This window comes from Sciurus carolinensis, unplaced genomic scaffold (assembly GCF_902686445.1).
Source record: "Sciurus carolinensis unplaced genomic scaffold, mSciCar1.2, whole genome shotgun sequence".
Lineage (NCBI taxonomy): Eukaryota > Metazoa > Chordata > Mammalia > Rodentia > Sciuridae > Sciurus > Sciurus carolinensis.
This window is the reverse complement of record NW_025920158.1, coordinates 828,575-846,686: the sequence shown is the minus strand read 5'-3', so window position 1 is coordinate 846,686 and position 18,112 is coordinate 828,575. Positions and strand designations below refer to the sequence as shown.

At 40.2% G+C, this 18,112-nt stretch overlaps 1 pseudogene; it reads right to left on the bottom strand.

Moving 5' to 3' along the window:
- LOC124974637 (polypeptide N-acetylgalactosaminyltransferase 13-like) overlaps positions 1 to 18,112 on the bottom strand; it is a 74,163-nt pseudogene that overhangs the window by 47,694 nt on the left and 8,357 nt on the right.

The window sequence follows — 18,112 nt, the reverse complement described above, 5'->3', positions numbered from 1 at the left end:
GATGGAATTTCAATGTAGTTTTAATTTGCATTCTCTAATTGCTAGAGATGCTGAACAATTATTCCTACATTTGTTGACCATGTTTATTTCTTCTTTTGACAACTCTCTGTTTAGTTCCTTTGTGTTTTGGTCATTTCACTCATTACATATGAAAGTTTCATCCATGCTGCGTGTGACTCTAATTTGTTCATTCTCTTTATATTATATTCTACGTGAATAAAAAATATCACCTCAATTACACATGAACATTATTTAAAAACTCATATGTTTCTTACTGATACACATTGATTCTCATATCTTCATATTCTCTCATTTTTATTCTTTGATTTCACAAATAAACTGATTACTCAAGTCTCAGATAATATTTCACTGATTAGAATGAACAGATAATCTCCATAAAAATGAACAACACACAGAGGCACAAACACACCAACAACACACCCATAAACACTCAAGGCCTTCATCACATGACAAGAAAAGATTGCACATAAATACCTGTCACACTAACAGAGACACAAACTATGTTCATGCTCTCCCAACCCATCCTCCTCCCATATTCCATTTGTAAACCCCTAATCCACCACATATCCAACCAGGATCCAATTATTAACCAATGGCTATGAACCTATGCCAAGCTCACTTATTCACTACCAACCACTTGTCTGCAGTGTGTGCATAACATCCATGCAGAAGCACTCATGAGATATCTTCATGATCCCAGGCAGTTAAATACTGGCTGGGGTGCTTGCTCAACATTGTAGGTAGGGACAGTGACAAATGATCATAAATTTTTAATGTCATCAAAAACCAAATTTTACTAAATGCTGGATTTGAGGTTGTGAATCTGTAGTATGTGAGACAGAGAGAATGAATGTGTTGAAAGGCAGGGTACATGAAGAAAATAATCAATAGTTTCAGAAATTAGTAATATCCTGGTAAATTTATTTCATTTTGTGAATGAATGGGAACACTCTGTAACTCTTGTATGATTGATTTCTGGGCCCTAAATGTGCACTACATGGGAATTCAGAGATAAAAATATTCTTTCAATTCCAATTTAATAATGTTTGTGAGTGCAAAGATATGACTTTTCCCATTGGAAATATAGATGCCAGAAATAAGATAAACTAGAGATTTTTATGATATTTTAAATCTTGCATACACTTGCATTAATTCAAAAGGACAAAAAGCATGCAAGAAAAAAAATACACAGCCACTCTGAAAATACTCTTAAGTAAGGAATCTTCCAAGACAGGCTCTGTGTGTGAGGAGTAGAGAAGGCCAGTTGAGGACACTGTAGGGGAAGAGGACACTGTGTGATCTGAGAAAGGTGTCACAACTGAGCACTAAGTACTGTCATTATGGTGAAGATGCGCACACTCATCCAACTTCACACACAGATACACACTTATCATGAGACAGCACCAGACATAGAACATACATAAAATTCCACAAGACATACCACAACCTCATAATCCACACATCTATGCCAGATTCACAGCAGCACACACAAAATTCTCAGTATGACAGATACATTTACCAACATTCCACATGCTCATACACAGGGACTTTGTCATGGACATTCCTGATTCCCTGCATCTGAATTTTCTTTCCCAGAAATCGACTAATCATATCAACATTTTCCATGATCTGTTCTCTCTGAAATGATACTAGAACAGAATTTGGCAGAATTTGAGTTTTTTTTTTTTTTTTTTTTTTGAATATAGATAAAGAGCCTTTATTTTTTTTTTCTTTTTTTCTTTTTATTGTAAACAAATGGGATACATGTTGTTTCTCTATTTGTACATGGCGTAAAGGCATACCATTTGTGTAATCATAAATTTACATAGGGTAATGTTGTTTGATTCATTCTGCCATTTTTTCCCTTCCCCCCCACCCCTCCCACCCTTTCCCTCCATCTATGCAGTCCTTCCTTCCTCCATTCCTGCCCCCCTCCCTAAACCCAACTCCAACCCCAACACTAACCCTTCCCACCCCCATTATGTGTCATCATCCACTTATTAGCGATATCATTCTTCCTTTGGTTTTTTGAGATTGGCTTATCTCACTTAGCATGATATTCTCCAGTTTCATCCATTTGCCTGCAAATGCCATAATTTTATCATTCTTTATGGCTGAGTAATATTCCATTGTATATATATACCACATTTTCTTTATCCATTCATCAATTGAAGGACATCTAGGTTGGTTCCACAATCTGGCTATTGTGAACTGAGCAGCTATGAACATTGATGTGGCTGTATCTCTGTAATATGCTGATTTTAAGTCCTTTGGGTATAGGCCAAGGAGTGGGATAGCTGGGTCAAATGGTGTTTCCATTCCAAGTTTTCTAAGGAATCTCCACACTGCTTTCCAGAGTGGCTGCACTAATTTGCAGCCCCACCAGCAATGTAAGAGTGTACCTTTCTCCCCACATCCTCGCCAACACCTGTTGTTGGTTGTATTCTTGATAATTGCCATTCTAATTGGGGTGAGATGGAATCTTAGGGTGGTTTTGATTTGCATTTCTCTTATTACTAGAGATGTTGAACATTTTTCCATATGTTTGTTGATTGCTTGTACATCTTCTTCTGTGAAGTGTCTATTCATTTCCTTAGCCCATTTGTCAATTGGATTATTTACATTCTTGGTGTAGAGTTTTTTGAGTTCTTTATAGATTCTGGAGATTAGCGCTCTATCTGAAGTATGATTGGCAAAGATTTTCTCCCACTCTGTAGGCTCTTTCTTTGCATTGCTGATAGTTTCCTTTGCTGAGAGAAAGCTTTTTAGTTTGAATCTATCCCAGTTATTAATTCTTGCTTTTATTTCTTGTGCTATGGGAGTCCTGTTGAGGAAGTCTGGTCCTAAGCCGACATGTTGAAGCTCTGGACCTACTTTTTCTTCTATAAGATGCAAGGTCTCTGGTCTGATTCCGAGATCCTTAATCCATTTTGAGTTTAGTTTTGTGCATGGTGAGAGATATGGGTTTAGTTTCATTCTGTTGCATATGGATTTCCAATTCTCCCAGCACCATTTGTTGAAGAGGCTATCTTTTCTCCATTGCATATTTTTGGCCCCTTTGTCTAGTATGAGAAAATTGTATTTATTTGGGTTTGTGTCGGTGTCCTCTATTCTGTACCATTGATCCACCTTTCTATTTTGGTACCAATACCATGCCGTTTTTGTTACTATTGCTTTGTAGTAGAGTTGAAGATCTGGTATTGCGATACCCCCTGCTTCACTCTTTCTGCCAAGGATTGCTTTAGCTATTCTGGGTTTTTTATTCTTCCAGATGAATTTCATAATTGCTTGCTCTATTTATGTAAGGTACATCATTGGGATTTTAATTGGAATTGCATTGAATCTGTATAGCACTTTTGGTAGTATGGCCATTTTGACAATATTAATTCTTCCTATCCAAGAACATGGGAGATCTTTCCATCTTCTAAGGTTTTCTTTAATTTCTTTCTTTAGTGTTCTGTAGTTCTCATTGTAGAGGTCTTTCACCTCTTTTGTGAGATTGATCCCCAAGTATTTTATTTTTTTCGAAGCTATTGTGAATGGGGTAGTTTTCCTAATTTCTCTTTCTGAAGATTCATCGCTTATATATAAAAATGCCTTCGATTTATGTGCATTGATCTTATATCCCGCTACTTTACTGAATTCACTTATGAGATCTAAAAGTTTTCTGGTGGAATTTCCTGGTTCCTCTAAGTATACAATCATATCATCAGCAAATAGGGATAGTTTGAGTTCTTCTTTTCCTATTCGTATCCCTTTAATTTCTTTGGTCTATCTAATTGCTCTGGCTAGAGTTTCAAGGACGATATTGAATAGAAGTGGTGAAAGAGGGCATCCCTGCCTTGTTCCAGTTTTTAGAGGGAATGCTTTCAGTTTTTCACCATTAAGAATGATATTAGCCATGGGTTTAGCATAGATGGCCTTTACAATGTTAAGGAATGTTCCCACTATCCCTATTTTTTCTAGTGTTTTGAGCATGAAGGGGTGCTGTATTTTATCAAATGCTTTTTCTGCATCTATCGAAATAATCATGTGATTCTTGACTTTAAGTCTATTGATATGGTGAATGACATTTATTGATTTCCTGATGTTGAACCAACCTTGCATCCCTGGGATGAAACCCACTTGATCATGGTGCACTATCTTTTTAATATGTTTTTGTATGCGATTTGCTAAAATTTTGTTGAGAATTTTTGCGTCGATGTTCATTAAGGATATTGGTCTGAAATTTTCTTTCCTCGATGTGTCTCTGTCTGGTTTAGGAATCAGGGTAATATTGGCTTCATAGAATGAGTTTGGGAGAGTTCCCTCCTCTTCTATTTTCTGGAATACTTTGAGAAGTATTGGAATGAGTTCTTCTTTAAAAGTTTTGTAGAACTTGGCTGAGAACCCATCTGGTCCTGGACTTTTCTTTGTTGGAAGGCTTTTGATGACTTCTTCTATTTCATTACTTGAAATTGGTCTATTTAAATTGTGTATGTCCTCCTCGTTCAGTTTAGGCAATTCATATGTCTCTAGAAACCTGTTGATGTCTTCGAAATTTTCTATTTTGTTGGAGTATAGATTTTCAAAATAGCTTCTAATTATGTTTTGTATTTCGGTCGTGTCTGTTGTGATATTTCCTTGTTCATTCCGAATTTTAGTGATTTGGGTTTTCTCTCGTCTTCTCTTTGTTAGTGTGGCTAAAGGTTTATCAATTTTGTTTATTTTTTCGAAGAACCAACTATTTATTTTGTCAATTTTTTGTATTGTTTCTTTCGTTTCAATTTCGTTGATTTCAGCTCTGAGTTTAACTATTTCCTGTCTTCTACTACTTTTGGTGTTGGTCTGTTCTTCTTTTTCTAGGGCTTTGAGCTGTAGTGTTAGGTCATTTATTTTTTGAGTTTTACTTCTTTTATTAAATGCGCTCCATGAAATAAATCTTCCTCTAAGTACCGCTTTCATAGTGTCCCAGAGATTTTGATATGTTGTTTCTTTGTTCTCGTTTACCTCTAAGAATTTTTTAATTTCCTTCCTAATATCTTCTGTTATCCATTCATCATATAATAGCATATTGTTTAATCTCCAGGTGTTGGAGTAGTTTCTGTTTTTTACTCTTTCATTAATTTGTAACTTCAATCCATTATGATCTGATAGAATGCAAGGTAGTGTCTCTATCTTCTTGTATTTGCTGACATTAGCTTTGTGGCATAATATATGGTCTATTTTAGAGAAGGATCCATGTGCTGCTGAGAAGAAAGTGTATTCGCTCTTGGTTGGATGGTATATTCTATAAATGTCTGTTAAGTCTAAATTATTGATTGTGTTATTGAGATCTATGGTTTCTTTGTTCAATTTTTGTTTGGAAGATCTGTCCAGTGGTGAAAGAGGCGTGTTAAAATCACCTAGTATTATTGTGTTATGGTCTATTTGGTTTCTAAAATTGAGAAGGATTTGTTTAACATATATGGATGAGCCACTGTTTGGGGCATAGATGTTTATGATTGTTATATCTTGCTGATTTATGCTTCCCTTAAGCAGTATGAAATGTCCTTCTTTATCCCTTCTAACTAACATTGGCTTGAAGTCCACTTTATCTGAAATGAGGATGGATACTCCAGCTTTTTTGCTGAGCCCATGTGCATGGTATGTTTTTCCCCATCCTTTCACCTTTAGTCTATGGGTATCTCTTTCTATGAGGTGAGTCTCTTGCAGGCAACATATTGTTGGATCTTTCTTTTTAATCCAATCTGCCAGTCTATGTCTTTTGATTGATGAATTCAGGCCATTAACATTCAGGGTTATTATTGAGATATGATTTGTATTCCCAGTCATTTGGTTCATATTTAAAATTTTTGACACATCTTGGTTCCTCCTTTATTTGACAGTTCCTTTAGGATAATTCCTCCCTTTGCTGATTTGCTTCTTTGTTTTTTATCTCTTCCTCATGGAATATTTTGCTGAGAATGTTCTGTAATGCTGGCTTTCTTTTTGTAAATTCTTTTAGCTTTTGTTTATCATGGAATGATCTTATTTCATTGTCAAATTTGAAGTTAAGTTTTGCTGGGTATAAGATTCTTGGTTGGCATCCATTTTCTTTCAGAGCTTGAAAAATGTTGTTCCAGGCCCTTCTAGCTTTTAGGGTCTGGATTGAAAAATCTGCTGATATCCGTATTGGCTTCCCCCTGAATGTAATTTGGTTCTTTTCTCTCACAGCCTTTAAAATTCTGTCTTTATTTTGTATGTTAGGTATTTTCATTATAATGTGCCTTGGTGTGGGTCTGTTGTAATTTTGTGTATTTGGAGTCCTATAAGCCTCTTGGACTTGATTTTCCATTTCATTCTTCAGATTTGGGAAATTTTCTGATATTATTTCTTCAAATAGATTGTTCATTCCTTTGGTTTGTTTCTCTAAGCCTTCCTCAATCCCAATAATTCTCAAATTTGGCCTTTTCATGATATCCCATAGTTCTTGGAGATTCTGTTCATGATTTCTCACCATCTTCTCTGTTTGTTCAACTTTGTTTTCGAGGTTAAATATTTTGTCTTCAATATCTGAAGTTCTGTCTTCCAGCTGTTCTATCCTATTGGTTGTGCTTTCTATGGAGTTCTTAATTTGGTTTATTGTTTCCTTCCTTTCAAGGATTTCTGTTTGGTTTTTTTTCAATATCTCTAACTCTTTATTGAAATGCTCTTTTGCTTCCTGAATTTGCTCTGTTAACTGTCGATTGGTGCGATCGTTCAATGCCTGCATTTGCTCTTTCATCTCATCGTTTGCTTCCCTAATCATTTTAATTATGTACATTCTGAACTCCCTTTCTGTCATTTCTTCTGCCATGCTGTCGTTGGATTTTATTGATGTAACATCTAGATTTGTTTGGGGCATTTTCTTCCCTTGTTTTCTCATATTGTTCAGGGATCAGTGGGTCATTAAGATATTGCAGATTTCCTCTATCAACTTATAATGTCCCTGAGGATTGTTAGTATATCCCCTCTTATCCTTCAGTAGCCTGAAGTCTTGGAGGAGGTTGATAATGCAGAGCTCCACAAAGAAGCTGCCTCTCTAGGGTGGTGACCCTCAGGTGGCGTATATTCCCTGCTAGTGGGCAGAGGTGTCTCCACTTGTTGACCAATGGTCATCCAACGGGGAAGTAGGCTGCGGGCTGAGGCAAGGCCTGTTTGTGCCTATGTCTCTGACTTTACTGTCCCTGTGGGAAAACCTCCCCTGTCCGGGAAGAGTCACTCGGTGGGGACGTCTCGCTAGTCAGTTGCCCTCCTAGAGGTTCCCCTCAATCTACAACTACCCCCTGGGCTGGGCTGTCTTCTTCTGCAACGATCCCAGGGGCCCGGACCTACGTCCTGGGCCTGGGAGCCTCACCCTTCGCAGGCGAGTCTCCTTAGGCTGCCTGTTCCAGAGAGTCTACCCGCCGCCCTGGAAACTTCGCTCCGCCCCTAGGCGTGTCTCTGTGCGGCTCTTCCAGCAAGAAGCCACCTAGCTCCTGGGACCCTGCTCTGCACCAATCGCCTGGCTATGCAGCCCCTCCCCTGAGCCACCACCTGGAGCCCCGTACAATAGCTCCGAGACACAGAGACCCGCCACACACCTCCTCCTCCGGACAGCCGCCCGGTTTCCGACGCAGTCACTAGGAATCCAAACAACTCACTTCGGGTCTCCTCCTCCCACCAACCACCCGTAGCCCTAGGCAGTCACTCCAAGTCCAAGTGACCCGCCCTGTTCCTCCTCCTCCTCCTTGGGGTAGCCGCCCGGGTGTTCAGGAGCGGTGGCTCCGAGACCAGGTGACTCACCACGCTCCTTCTCCAGGCAGGCCACCGGTGTTCTGGAGCGGTTGCTTTTAGTCCAATCAACTCACCACTCGCCTCCTCCTCTGGCAACCGCCTGTGGTTCTGATGCAGTCACTCACAGACTAAGCGTCCCACCGCTCTCCTCCTCCAGGCAGGCCACCAGTGTTCTGGAGCAGTTGCTCCGAGTTCAAACAGTTCGTCACGCAGCTCCTCCTCCGGCAACCGCCCGCAGCTCTGATGCAGTCACTCCCAGGTCAAACAACATGCCGCGCTCCTCCTCCTCCTCCGGGCAACCTCCCGGCACTTAGGAGCGCTCGCTCTGGGTTCAAACAGTTCACCACGCAACTCCTCCTCTGGCAACCGCCTGTGGTTCTGATGCAGTCATTCCCAGACCAAGCGTCCCGCCGTGCTCCTCCTCTTCCTCCGGGCAGTCCCCCAGCGCTCAGGAGCGCCCACTCTGAGTTCAAACAGCTCACCACGCAGCTCCTCCTCTGGCAACCGCCCGTGGCTCTGATGCAGTCACTCCTAGACCCAAGCGACCCGCCGGGCCTCTCCTCCTCCTCCGGGCAACCCCCCGGTGTTCGGAAGCGGTCACTCTGGGTCCAAACAGCTCGCCACGCAGCTCCTCCCCAGGCAGCCGCCCGGAGCCCCAGCGGCTGCTCGTCCAAGCGCTATGCTGAGCCGCCTCCTCTACGATGATCCCAGTTGTCCGTGTTTATCGCTCCAGTGGGGGGAGGGGCGTCTCACCGAGCAACTCCACTTCACAAATTCCCTGCGTTCCGGGGCTACCGCCCCATCCGGGACGCCTCCCCAACAGGAGAGACTCACCCGGCAGCTTTGAGTTGGTCCCAAGCCTCTCACTATCTCCTCTTTTGAATCTTGCGTCCTGGAGCAGCGTGAAATGCAGCCGCCCTCTAGTCCGCCATCTTGGCCCCCAGAATCTGAGTTTTTATCCTCCTTTCCACTTCTCTGATTTTCAACAGCCTCAGTCAATAAACCCTTTCCACCTTCAGGGCAAGAGATATAGGAGAGTTATGAACACGTAGTACATGCATGTCCAAATGAAGAGGGGAACTTCTGTCTTGTGAGAGACAGAAGGAGAGAAGAACTCCAAAAAGAAGGCAAGAATTCAAGCCATTGCTTTTCCTGAGAGGTGACCCTGTCCCAGGTGTCCTAAAAGCACACGAATGAGCAGTGATGTCAGCTTGGACAGTGTAGCACAAGAGGGGAGGAAGGATGTCCACAGACCTGCATAATTGCCTCCTCTGACGGAGAGTCCAGGATCAGATCCAGGTGACCTGTGTGCCTGCAGAGTGGCTACAGGTGTCTGTGTTGCTGCTGGGTCTTCCCCAGCTTGGAGGCCCTGCAGCATCATGCACAGCATGGGGTTACCCAGGGTTTAACTGTCAGGTTTTCCATCTCTCCTTTGCCAGATGAAGGAGGCAAAGGAAGAAGAAAGGGAGGAAGAGGAGAAGGAAGTAGTGGAAAATGGTCACATTTAAATATGACTTCTGGACAAAATAAGTAAAAACCACTGGAGATGAGGACAGGCATGTGGAGAAGTGACCAGAATAGGTAGAGAGACCTTAGAATTCTGGGGAAAGTGCTTCTCATTCCTAGAACTGTGAGCAGATAGAAGACTGATGACAACTCAGCAGGAGTTTAGGAGAAGAGAGTGCTGATGATAGAGGACTTAGAGGGGCATTGCAATTCAGCTTCTCCCTCTTCCAGTCTCCATACATTATATATTTTGGGCTCTGACACCTGGCTCTTCATGTTATCTTCCAAGTCAGGTTGCCTTTATTTTATTCAATCTGTTTAATTGTATGAACTTCCAAGGATAATTTGTAAATTCTGTTTCAGAACTCACTGTCTCCAATGAGAGAAACAAAAATATAAACATCACAATTTAAAGTGTGACAATTTAGTGTTCTATACTTATATATGCTATGTATCACTTTTCACTTTATCGCATCTCCTGTATGAGTATATAACTGTGAATTGTCACTAATAACACTTCTTAAATTTTCATTTTCTTATTTTTATCCCTCTGAGTGGAGATGACAAAATTGAAGACAAAAGTTAATATTTGTCTTTGGAATTAAACACAATTAAATGAATTGAATAGAGTGGAACTTCATGCTGAAACATTAAAGGACACCTTAAACTCAGTGGATAAAATGTATTCTTGAGGGATTAAGGACATACATCAAGTGTGATTGGAGGTGAAAACAAAATGACAACTTCAATACAACAATCTTGTGGACTTAAATCCTTTATTGCCATTAAGCATCTCTGCACCCTTTCTAAATAAGTTGTTTTATCTTTAAAATGGAGACAATGTGCCAAAATGACTTTTGACCTCTAGAACGTATTTATTTCATGAATTCCTGGTAATTGTCTATGGAAGCAGAGGATTTCAGTATGATTATATCAACTTTTCCCCTTAGATCTAGACCTAATCAGAGCCATTAAGACTTTAGGTGAAATTATAATTTTTCTGTCCTGTTTCAAATTATAAATCATTTAGTTATCAGCACCCTTAGTGTTACACTCCAGCCTGATCATGGAGCCACTTGTGGTTATCTCATGGAATTATATTTCTTCTTGCAATCAGATACTGGCCCCTTCCCAGTGCTCCTTTCTAGGAAGTATTTTTCTCAGTTTGGCCGGTATCCTCGGAAATGAGTTCTAGAGCAATCACCAACCATCATTTGTTTATCCATTGTTTTGAGGTAGAAGTTAAAATTCCACCTCTTCAAAAACATAAATCGTGTTACTGATTTCGTCCTTGTAAATATCCCTGTTTAAAGTGAATCCATGGAGGTTTAGCTCCGTGTGTGTGTATTTTAGGTTATGACATGTTCCTCATTGTTCTCCAGTAAAACTACATAAAGTCACACATTCAGTTCATGAAGAGTCCACATTCCCTTCTATCTAGATGACAATTTGGTGTAGTTCAATCCTCTAATTTTTAAATAATTTGGTACATGCAAGATAGTATGCACTTTTATTTATTTCTTTATTTAGTATTATTTTTATTAATTTTTATTTTTCCACATTTTAATTTTTTTTGTTCATTATATTTGTACACAATGGTGGTGTTTGTCATTACATATTCATGTATATATACAAAATATAGCAATATATTTCAACAATGATCATTCCCCAATATTTCCTCTTTCCCTTCCAACCTCCCTCCCTCTGGTTCCTTTCATTTTCGTGTGACCTACTACTTAGGTTCTTTTGATTTTCGTGTGACCTCCCCCTACACTTTTCATTTCCTTTTCCACGCTACCTTCCACAAAAGAGAAAAAAAGTTCCAATACTTGACCTTCTATAATTGGTTTCTTTTGCTTAATATAATGGTCTGAAGTTCCACCAATTTTCCTGAAAATGACAATATTTCGTTTTTCTTAACATCGGAATAAAACTCCATTGTGAATATGTACCATATTTTTAAAAATTCATTCATAAGCTGATGGAAACATAGGCTGCTTTCAGAGTTTGGGATATCATGAATTGTGCTGCTATAAACACAGGGATGCTTGTTTACCTTTATTCTTTTATGACTTTAATTCTTTAGATAAATACTGAGGGATGTTATAGCTAGCTCCCATGGCGGTTCCATGTAGAGTCTTTTGTGGAACTTCCATACTTATTTCCATACTGGTTTACGATTTCACCCCAAATTCCATGCCTAATTTACAATTCCACTCCAATATTGTATAAGAGTTTCTTTTTCTCCACATCTTCTCCCACACTAATTTTGTTTGTGTTCTTTGTTTTCTTTTCTTTTCTTTTCTTTTTTTTTTTTTTTGATACTGGGGATTATACCGAGGTTAGTTTAAACACTTAGCAATATCCCCAGCCCTTTTTAATATTTTATTTACAGTCACTAAATTGCTGAGGCTGGCTTTGAAGTTTTGATCCTCCTGACTCTGCCTCCCAAGATGCTGGGACTACAGGCATGGGCTACTGCTCCTGACTTATTGTTTGTATTCTTGATGACTGCCACTCTGACTAAGATGAAGTCTCAGTCTATTTTCTTTATTTTTTGTTTTGTTTTTGCATTTTCTTAATGGTTATGTTGTTGTACTTCTGCAAAAATGTATATGCTGGTCCTTGTGTTTCTTCTTTTGACAATTGTCTGTTTGGTCATTTATCTATTTATAATTTTTTTTTTGTGGTGCTGGGGATTGAACCCAGGGCCCTGTGCTTGTGAGATGAGCACTCTACCAACTGAGCTATCTCCCCAGCCCCCTACCTATTTATAAATTGAGGTGTATATTTTTAGGTCAAGTTTTTGTCTTCTTATATTTTGTTCTCTGTTTTTTTGTTGTTTTTGTTGTTGTTTTGGTTTTTTTTTTTTTTTTTTGGTACAGAGGTATAACCCAGGAGCACTCCACCACTGAACCATATCACCAGCCCTTTTTATTTTTTATTTTGAGACAGGGTCTCAATAAATTGCTGAGGGCTTTGCTAAGTTGCTGACAATGGCTTTGGACTTGCACACCTCTTGCCTCAGCCTCCTGAGCTGCTGAGATTACAGGTGTACCCCACACTTCCCAGAGTTGGTGTCAAGATTTCTGAGGTCTTTATGTATTCTGGATATTAATGCTGTCAGAAGAGTTTGCTAGCAAATATTATCCCTCATTCTGCAGGTTCTTTTTTCACTCATTTGATTTCCTTTGCTGCATAGAACTTTTAAAATTTGATGTCTTCTCATTTAGAAACTCTTGGCATTATTTTCAAGCTTTAGAAACTCAACTGAGAAAGCTTTAGAATTGTCAAGCTTACACTTTCTTCTATGATCAGCATAGGTTCTGTACTAAGTCTAGGTCTTTGATTCATTTTGGGTTGATTTATGTTCAGGGCGAGAGATAACAGTCCCATTTGTTTTTAAAAAGTTTTCTGTTCTCCAGTGTTTGATTTTGGCACCCTGGTCATGCATCAGATGAGTGGGTTTTGACTCTGTCTTCTGTTCTGTACCACTGGTATATGTAATAGTTTCTATGCCAGTATCATGCAGTTTTTTTTTTACTATAGACCCAGAGGAATATTTGAAGTCAGGTATTGGGATGCTTCTAGCATTACATTCTTGGCATTGAATTTCTTTGGCTATTTTGGGTATTTGGTATATACTTCCCAATGAACTTTAGAACTGTTTTTTCTATATCTGTGATGAAGGTCACTGATATTTGGATGTGCATTGCATTGAATCTGTATAATGATTTTGTTAGCAATGTTAATTCTGCCTATTCATGAATATGCAAGTTGTTTCCCATTTCTTTTATCTTCTTCAAATTCTTTCTTAAATGTTCCATAGTTTTAAAAGCTGAAAATCAGTTGATAAATGTTCCTGTTATTCAGTGGTCATGTGTATAAAAGAACACCCAGAGTAATGGATCTACGGATAAAAGGGATTGAGAGGGGCTGGTACATAATGATTATTACAATTTAGAGTAAATGCATATTCAACATAAAAAATGAGGTGCATTCTACATTGGGTGGGAGGTGAAATAAATCTGCTTCAGGACTCAAACTATGTACAGGACCTACATGTGTCCAGAAGATGGACTGGGCTATGGGACAGACTCTAGGGGAGTGAAATCCTCAAGCTTGACAACTACTGAATAACCGAGAAAGGCTAGATGTAGTGAAGCCCAGGGTTAACTTCTCCCTGCCAATGTGGACATGAGGAGGAAGAGTAGCTGAAAAGACCAGTCTGGCTGTGAAGATACAGGAGATTGTTGCCAGCAGCAGAAGAAATTCAATCACTGCTGGGGGTGTGTGAATGGATGAGATCTTCTCAAGTCCACACCTACATTCCAGTCTGTCTCTCATCTAGGTTTCTACATAATGTTAACAGTACAAAAGGGATAAATCCTGTGTTTTTCCTATGAGACAAGCATGGTTCTGAGCCTAAGCCTCTCTGGTTTTGCCATATTCTCACCACTGAGGAGACTGAGAATGCAATATCCCTTGACACACAGAAGAACTTCCTTTGTATAATCCATATCATCTCTCTAATACTGATGTCAAGTGCAATGTAAGATAGTTCAAGTTAATGATAAAATTTGCACTGTATAAAAATTACCACCTTAGGTGATGGGCTTTAGAATCTCTGCAGTACTGTAAAGAATTCAGGTCAGTGCTGATGTCATCAGTAGGTCATAATACACTGCTGAGGCCTTGGTGATACCTGGTCTCATAGCAACCGAATGCTTTACTGAGCCCTGCTTAGGACCGCAATAATATGAATGATAGCCTCTCTCATTTTATTTGTTGTCTTTGAAGGTAAGATTTAATTCTTCATCATCACATAGTACCTTTTTGAGAGTTGAGCTTCAGAGAGAAAATTACCTGAGAAACTCTACAATTTCACACTGAAGAGAAAGTAAAAGGATACATCTGAATATATACACATCTCCAGCCTTCTAAGAAGTTGAGGGGTGTGTGTTAGTGTACTCTCTGAGCCTAAAATATCCACAACTGCCTTCTAAAAAGTGAGATGTGTAGATTTCCCATTAATGGCAGGGAAATTAAAAATGAGGAAAAAAGAGGAAGAGTAGTAATTGATGGAGGGAAGAAAGAGGAAAGGGTTGTTTGTCTCCACAGTTCTTGAAGTCCTCCTGAGGGCCAGGTTGTGTGAGAGTCAAGAGAAGTTTCACATGATGTAGATCTTGTTGGTGTGGCATTGGATCCAGGCCACACACACAAAGGCACTGTGTAGCTGTCACAGGCATATTGCTTGGTCCAGATTATTTTCCATATAAAGAATTGCATTTTCTTTTATTAGACTAGTTCTTAAGGCAATTGAGGAAATAAATGATGTGTTGAATTTTCTACTAGTACTTTTCTCATTCAACTACTTTTCTCTTTTCATTTTTTCAACTCTTGGCAAAATTCAAACAGTATGTAAAGGAACATTTTCCACACTTGATCTTCTCATCTCCCAATTTTCCAAGTTCTTCAAAATACCCCACAGTCCTATCCACCTGGGCTAAGCAAGCGGCTTGAACATAAAGTGCATTTGTAATTTTGATGAATAAATACTTTGGTAAGAAATTAACTTAAGTACTGATTAGAAAAATTGATATTGTTCATTGTATTACTTAGTTATACATGACAATAGAATGCAGTTTAACACACATCACACATGAATGGAGTATAACTTCTCATTCTTCTGGTTTTACATGATGTAGAATTACACCAGTCATGTAGCATTTATGAACACAGGTTTATAAGGTTTGGTTCATTGTATTATCCTTCCTACCCCCATATTCCCTCCCCTAACTTCACTCTTCTCTGTCTAATCCAAAGAACACCTGTTCTTCCCTAGTACTTCTCCCTTTTTTGTGAATTAGCATTCACAAGAAATGTTGATTTTTATTTTTACCTTAGTATGTTTTCATTATTTTCTCATTGTGTATAAAAATCGTGCATTAACAATTTCATTGTAGAAAGTCCTAACCAGTGCTTTTCATGGACTGATTTTGCCCCTATAGGATATTTGCTATCATCTAGAGATACTTTTTAGTATCATAGCTTGTAAAGTAGGTATTTCTAGCACCTTCAGAATACAGGTCATGGATACAGCTAAAAGCATAGGAAAATCCCACAATAAAAATTTATCTAATCCAGAATGTCACTAGTGTTGAAGTTAAAATCTTCTAAATATACCACAACTAAGTGTCATATAACTAATTAGTTTCTGCTTACTGGTTTTGGTCAGTCCTCTAAGGATGGGGGAGGGCCTGGTCACACCTGAACAATGAACTGGTAGATCATGACCCAGGCTGACCAGCATGCTGAGGTTGGCCAACAGGAAGAAGATGGACAGGACATGGAAGTTCCTGATAAAGACCAGCAGCACCAGGAAGGGCAGGAAGTTGAGTATGTAGAGTCTGGAGTCCATGGCGGGTGTCAGAATCAAGGTCTCATTGTCATGGGAGTAGTTGGTGGTCCCGTTGGCCAGTTCTACCACCTGGAAGAGGGGAAGAAAGAAAAGGAAAAGACCTCCAACCACAAAGTGGTGAATGTCCTGTTGGAAGAGGCTCCTGACCTAAAGGCTGAGTGTGTGAACTAGGCCTTAGAGGAATCTTCAGCTGGTGACCCCTCTGTGGAGGTCTTCATGGTTATTGTTAACAGCCTAAGTGACTGAGCTGTGTTTGATCCATCTAAGAGAGAGGAATGGAGATGATATCTTGAGCTTTCCCTACATCCTAGGGCTTTCAGATGATAATCAAATGGAAAGCACTACACAGAAAGTGTTAAAACTGCAACTGTTTTGTTGAACTTGTTAAAGCTATCCAATAAAGAAATTTCTCTCATCTCTAACCTTACACTTTCTTTATACCAGAACGCTATCTGGTTATAGTAATTAGTGAGAAACAGGAAATAGGGCAGAATCCCAGCTGAGTGACAATCAGGAAGAAGCCCACAATGTGCCTGGAGATGGGAAGGAAGGAGTAAAAAGGTCATTGTAATAAAAATGCAAGACCCCAAGAGAGACAAATGCTTTCAATAGTGCTTTTTTCTAAGTCATCAGACCATTCCCAGCAGATGACAAAGACAAGCAAGTCAGTCAAGAGTTGGAAGGTGAGAGACACTATCTGTGTGTTTTGTGAGGTTCCCTTCCTGGCTTCTCTAGGATGCTGAAGGAGGTCAGGGAACCCAGAGCACAGCACAGATGCCATGACCCTGCCCAGCCCCTTGACCTCCTCTATACTCACCTGTCTGCTTACTCCACTCACATGGTGAGCCCTTGACATAAAGTGCAGGAAGTGGGTCCCTTCACAGTCTCTCCCTAAACTTGGGTCCAAGAGCCAATCTAGTCTCATATAAAGACACAGAATTAAATGTAACCTAACAGATTGCTGTTGGAAGCACAGTTGTACAACAGTTGGTCACAAACTCAAGGTCCATCAAAAGTAAATTGATTATATTATAGAGTTCTTAAATAGAACACTGTACTTCAGTTATAGAGAATGTTAATTCCATATGTGCTGACAGAGGAAAACATCTAAGTGATTTAATATGGAAAAGCAAGTTTATCAACAGTATACACACAATGGTCCACTGTACAAACACAAAATTTAAGAACGTGTGTATGTTTGTAGATATACGGAAAATTTCAAGAGGACATCCATTTGAATGTGACCTGTATTTACTATTACTTTTCACTTTGTGTTCTTCTCCTTTGTTTAAAATGATTTTCTTATGAGTGCACCTTTTATGGAAAGAAATAGGTTGTACAGTCCAGGAGGGTAGAAGAGAGGGAAAGAAGGAGGGAAGGATAAAGGCCAAAACAGTAATCAAAAACCACAGCAGTGAGGAAACAGTCGCAGTTCCATAGATCTAGGAAGTGGCGAGAACCCTGACTGCTCTCCTCTCCTCTCTCTCCTCTCTCTCTCTCTCTCTCTCTTTCTCTCTCTCCTCTCTCTCAGACACACACACATACACACACCACACACTCCTGCCTGCTCAGCATCCCATCTCAATGTCTAGTGGTGATAGATTGAAAGGAAGGAGGGAAGGAAGGACAAATGGGGGACTGGCATTAATGGTCCAGAGATAGTGGGAGGGGCATTCGGGATGACAGGGGGTGCTTCAGGAACTTTGGAAGTAAGACAGTCCCAGTCCCTCTCCACACGCCCAAAGTTAGACTCTCCTGTCAGCAGCCCAGGTGGTTTCCTTCCATTGGGGGCTTCCAGATGCTGGGAGGAGAGTCAGAGCAGAGGTTCCCCACAATGTCCTCCCTGGCCTGACCCAGGGCCCAGAACACAGCTCTGGTTCAGCCCTGGATTGGGAAGGTTCCCAGGCCAGAAGCAGTTTGACAGAGGATTTCTTGGGGGTTGTGTAGGGGGTGGTGTGGGAGGAGACCTGAAGCAAGGCAGGAGAGGAGCACCTTCCATGCACCTAACTGGTTCGCCATGTCTTCCTCTGCTGACATCCCAACTTGGCCCCAGTGCACCCCTTCCTCCCACACCACACACACTCAGATAGAGAGATGCACTAGTTTTCACCACCACCCCCTCACCATTTCACGTCTATCCATAAAAACACTGGTTGGTTTTCTTCCTGATTGAAAATGAAAGTGCAGTAACTCTCCCAGAAGTCTCCTGAGTGAAGAAAGTCCATCTATAGGCATCTCTCTAGTTTCCCAGGAGTTGGAAAATCTGAAGGTCCCAAACATAAGTGGACCCAAAATTTGAAGGGAACCCAAGGGGTGCAGAACTCCCTCACACCCCTGAACAGCTCCCCTCCTTAAGTTTCTTAGATCAGGTCTTTCAGGTCACCTGGG